The following is a 5,921-nucleotide window of genomic DNA, read 5'->3' as shown; positions in this document are numbered from 1 at the left end:
TTTGGCTTAGGAGTTTAATTTATTTGAAAAATTTCTTGTTATATAATGCTCTAAGTGTATATATTTCCCTAAAAGCTACTTGGTCATGCTCTAAGAATTTTATCAGTTTTTTTCAACAATTTTTAATTTCATATTGTATTCCCTTTAAAAATAAGTAATTATTTAGATAAATTTTAGTCTTCTAATGGTACCACTAATATTTTAAAACATATTTGGAGTTATGTTTTTTCTTGTGATGACTAGTGTTATATTCTCCCTCAAGAATATTATCATGCAACTACTTTTGCTTTTTCCACTGTCACCATGTCCCAAGTTGCTATCTAATATGTGTTGTTTAGGTGTATGAGAGCCTTTGGTTGAATAATATGCCATTGCATGTATCTACCACATTTTCTCTATCCATTCATCTGGCAATGAATATTTAGATTGTTTCCACATCTTAGCTATTGTGACTAGCACTGCAGTGAACATGGGACTGCTAATATCTCTTTGAGATCCTGATTTCAATTTTTAAGGATAAATACCCAGAAGTGGGGTATCTGGATCATATTGTGGTTCTAGTTTTAATTTTTTGAGGAACTTCCATACTGTTTTTTATGGTAACTGCACCATTTTGCATTCCCACCAAAAATGCACAAGGATTCCAATTTCTCTACATCCTTGGCAACATTTTTATAAAGTTTCAGTGAAGCAAGATGAATAAGTTCTAGAGATCTGCTGTACAACATTGTACCTATAGCCAATAATACTGTGTTATACAATTAAGCATTTATTAAGAAAGTAGCTCTCGTGTTACGTGTTGTTACCACAATAAAATAAAATTTAAAAAAAGACTTTGGATAAAATATGGGTATCAGTTCCTCATTTTCAACCAAATTTTAACAACTCCCAGAGATAATATAGACGTTGCCCTTTTAATCTAGCAATAGCGCATTTGCAAAATTAAAAAGAAATCCCCAAACAATAACAAGTGATATTAATCATAATGTAATCCCTCCATCTTGCAAAGGGAATAAATAATGCACATTCCTTTTTAGCTCTTGAGGTGGCTGGAGTTTGTGGATGCCTTTTGCTTCGTACTTCCCAGTTGATGAGATTGCTGTTATTTGGTTTGTCTGTGCCAGGACTTTCAACTTTTCTTCTGGACAGTTTTCTTTTAATGGGATTCAAGCCAAGAATCTGTTATTTGGAGCACTGGTCACCTAAATAGGTCATCGAACATTCCGGGATGATAATCATGGGCCTTAAGCAACATAATCAACAGAGACATCAAGAATGACTAGTGCCTTTCGTCCATCCCATAATTACATCTGGGTCTCTGAAAAGCAGCATAATGCCTCTCTTTCCCACTTTCAGTAGCATTTGGACGCTTTGACTCTCTGGATGCCTTATGTTCACCTCTAGATGCCTGGCAAGTCAGTAGTGGACATGACAGCTGAGCTACCTACACTCCTACCTCCCAGGTCTGAGGCTCCGGAGCTTCCCCCATCTTCATTTTGATCCAGAGAACGTAAGAACCTGGCTGTTAGCATTTCTGGAAATATTGAGGAAAAAGGACTGGAGTCTCAGCTCCTTTCCTTTTGTGGAAAGTTCCTCTCTAGAACTCTCTGTACTCACACAGATCATGGTGCAGAAGGAAGGATAATTGTGGACTCTCATGTAAGCACCAGGCATGCTTAGCTCTAGCAATATTGTCCCAGGGGGCAAATTCCTCATCTCTGATGCTAATGATATTAGTGATACAACCTTCCCCAACTATTGCTACTCTCACTGTCACCCTTTATGTCTTCAGATCTGAGAAAGTGGTGGGCGCTAGACAGAAGTTTCAGGACCTGGAGTAACTAACTCATGTCCCGTGAGGGGTGGGTCATCCTGCTGCAGTTCTGCATACAGTGTTTTTCTCTGTGTGCCTGTAGACCATGCCTCTCTGCTGCCACTGCCAGGTAGCCTGTCCCACACCGTGGCCTTCCGTCACTTGGGATGGTACTCCCTTTCTCCTGTGCTTTCAAAAGTATTTTTGTATTATTTATTCAAGTTTGAGAAATTGTGGCATAAAGCATTGTCTCTTGAGAGTCCCAGCAAAATGCTAATATGTTCCTTGGCAAGATCAAAGGTTAATGTAACTACTTCCAACATTCATCAACGAATCTGTAAATTATATCAGATTAGCTAGTTACCCTGCATCATACGTAATAATGTCATTAACACTGGGACAGCTCCATAGTGGTGGAGATAGAGGCTTAGGATTTATTTAGAATCTACTAATTCTAACCATGAGGTGCTTGTCTCATTCCATTCTTATTCCACCAAGACTGGGTGGCTTATTAATAAGAGAATTTTATTTCTCACAGTTCTGGAGCCTTGAAGTCCAAGATCAAGACACCAGCCTCCTTATGTTCTTGTGAAGGGCTACTTTCCAGTTCCTAGCCAGCTCCTTTTCACTGTCCTCACATGGTGGTGGAGGGGGTTAGGGATCTTTCTGGAGCTTCTTTTATAAGGCACAATCTCATTCATGAGGATTTTTCCCTCATGACTTAAGTACCTCCCAAAGGCACCCCCTACTAATACCATCACTTTGGACAATAGGAGACACTTAAGGGGGAACACAAACATTCAGACCATAGCAATGCTAAAGAAGAGTAATAGGAAAATAGTAGAAGGCAGGGAACAGTCTTCTCTTAATCAACATTTTGCTTTTGTGTGGGCCTAATTTGACAAAGATTTAGTGGATAAAAGAGCTTCCTGTGATGGTAGATAGACCTTTGCTGGGGACGCTGGTTTTTATCCCCTCGTATGCACCCTCTTCAATCCCCGGTCCTCAGGTGAACACGGTGAGCCTCAGTTTCACTTGCTCCTTTTTACTCTTCTCAGCATTGTGTTGGGAACACTAATCTGGTTCCGTCCATCATTTTATGTTTGAGGAAACTGAGCTCTATTTATCTCAAAGTGACTTTCCCAAGATCTCTTATCTTGTAGCCTGTGATAGTCACTGGCTCCCCTCAAAAAATTCATCTCCAGCCCCCCGGGTATGGCAGTGGACAGCGTCCCCTTGTGAGTATTCTCCTTCTGAGACCAACCTCAGGGGATCTAAGCACAGCTTTGCAAAATTCCTGGGGACCTTCCTTCCATGCAGTTTGTTTTCCTTGAATTTTTGGAATTGACTTTACATAGAGCCACAGTAACAGTGAAAGCTTTTGACAGTGATGACCTTGGCTTTAAGTGTAGACCACTATAATATAAAAAAAAAAGTTATTTGAGGAAAATGTGGCAAACTGGTAGATGACTGTCTGATTTGATGGCAGGCATGTAAGCAGGGAATAGAGAAGTATTTGTTTACCTAATATCTCAGGGTGAATGTTGTCTTGAGAAGACTGAGAGGGAAGCATACAGGGGAAGAATAAAAGTAGATCCCTGGAAACCTCAACTAGAGAAAGAGCTGGAGATGAGAGTCATGGCTTGTTTGCTTCCCCTTGACTATTTCTTCTTTCTACTTTGATTCCCAACAGTTGGTTTAACTGTATTGTGTATCAGATTCTCTCTCTCTCCCTCTCCCTCTTTCTCTCTTTTATTTAACAGAGATTATTTCCAAAGAACTTACCTGTGTATTTATCTACTTATCCATCTATCCATCATCTAATAGTAATAGCACACTTTGGGCTGCTTTTAATGGCATTTTTTTTTTTTAATTTATTAATTTATTTATTTATGGCTGTGTTGGGTCTTCGTTTCTGTGAGAGGGCTTTCTCTAGTTGTGGCAAGCGGGGGCCACTCTTCATCGCGGTGCGCGGGCCTCTCACTATCGCGGCCTCTCTTGTTGTGGAGCACAGGCTCCAGACGCGCAGGCTCAGTAGTTGTGGCTCACGGGCCCAGTTGCTCTGCGGCATGTGGGATCCTCCCAGACCAGGGCTCGAACCCGTGTCCCCTGCACTAGCAGGCAGATTCTCAACCACTGTGCCACCAGGGAAGCCCCTTAATGGCATTTTTAATGGGTTTCTTCATTTCTCACATTGTACTGCAATTGTTTCATTACTGTAAACATGTTTTTTTTAAACATCAGACTATGTTCCTTAAGGAGAGAATCCATGTCTTATTTGAATTCTGTATCCCAGTGGTCCAGCAGAGAGAGCTTTGGGATGAAGGAATGAGCTCATAATATAGAGATTAGACACACTGCCCTTATTTTAAATTAATGTGTGTGTGTGTGTGTGTGTGTGTGTGTGTGTGTGTGTGTAAGGTAAGTGGCTAACAAGTGGTACCAATATAAACTAAGAAGAGTTGAGAAAAGCCAGAATGCATGAAGGCATTGTAGGGATTAGGCACTCAGCTAGTCCTTGAAGGATGGAGAGAAGTTGAATAGGATGTCAGAAGATGTTTGAGGACACAAAGAATGATGTGAGCTAAGATGTGGATTCAGGAAAGTATAAGGTGTGTTTGGGGGAACAGTTTGAATGAGGATGTTCAAGGTGGATGAGTTATGTTAGCAGAAGGCTCAAAGTTTGGCCTGGTCTGTGAGCATCTTGAATATCTGTACAATATGCACAAATGAGGGCATAAATGAGAATATCGGGATATGAAGCAGGATGGAAGGTACCAGCAGCTTTGATGAGAGAACTGCCACAATGAAAGTACAGGGGTAAGAAAGAGTTTAAAAGCACTTCATTCATTCCATACATCCTGTATGCCATGCACAATGCTAGCTTGGGATGCAGCATTAAATGTATCCTGAGAGTCAATAAGTATCCACCCTCGAGAGCTATAGAAGAGGCAGACAGACATTCACAATACACGTGATAACTGTTAAGGGGTCCACGTGAGATAATTGGCCATTAGAAGGAGCATCTGAGACATTCTTGGAGGATTGGCTGGGAAGGTTTCCTAGAAGTGACAACTTGACAAATAAAGGAGGCTTTCTGAAAAGGAAGATCCAGAGTGCCACAGAAAAGAGCATGGCACTTTCGTGGCATTCCAAGTAGTTTAGCCTGGTTTGAGTATGGAGAAAAAGAGGATGGAGGCGGGGATGTGGTGACCAGGAAGTAGTGACTGATGAAATTGGAAAAATGAGCATGAAAGCCCTGGCTTGCAACCCCAACCTAGTTAGAGATTGCATTATTCATACTTAAAATATTCTTCTTCCTTATACCCCCTCTGAGATGTTTATCAAGGTTACTCTTTTTCATACGATGTCATCTAAATTCATTTCCACTAACAGTAAGGGCTTTCTTAGGTACCCAAGTCAAAACCAGTGGACTTCTGCCCTCAAAGTACAGAGACTGTAGTTTTCTCCTTTGATAGTCTAATTTCTATTACAAGATTTCTAATATTATTAACATTCTTGAGTTCCTGGAATAAAACTTGTTTTATTAAAAAAGTATTTTTCTGATAATTAGTGAATTAATTTACCAGTACTCTATTCTAGATTTTTGCTCATATATTTTGTCAGAGAGATTGTTTTGCAGGTGTGTTTTTCAGTGGTCAGATATTAGAGAGGATAAGTGTAACTTGCTGAAATGAATCACCAAGTAACTTTCCATTGTTTTCTATGGTCTAGTGCATTTTAAACAGTACAGGAATGATCTTTCCCTGAAATTTCAAAAGCTTTATTATTTAGTAAGGAAACCTTCTAATGGAGTCTTTATGATTTTCAGCATAAGAAATCATGTCAACTGCAAATCGAGACAATTTTACTTCTTCCTTTCAAAATTTGATGCCCTTTATTTCTTTTTCTTGCTTGATTACTCTGGCTGGGATTTCCAGTACTGTGTTGAATAGGAGTGGTGAAAGTGGGCAACCTTGTCTTGTTTACTAAATTTAGAGGTAAAGGTTTCAACCTTTTAATATTAAGTATGGTGTTAGCTGTGGGCTTGTCATATATGGCCTTTATTATACTGAGGTACAGTCCTTCTATACCTAATTTGTTGAGA

This window comes from Phocoena phocoena, chromosome 6, assembly GCF_963924675.1.
Source record: "Phocoena phocoena chromosome 6, mPhoPho1.1, whole genome shotgun sequence".
In the NCBI taxonomy this organism is placed as follows: domain Eukaryota; kingdom Metazoa; phylum Chordata; class Mammalia; order Artiodactyla; family Phocoenidae; genus Phocoena; species Phocoena phocoena.
Note: the sequence above shows the minus strand (reverse complement) of the source record.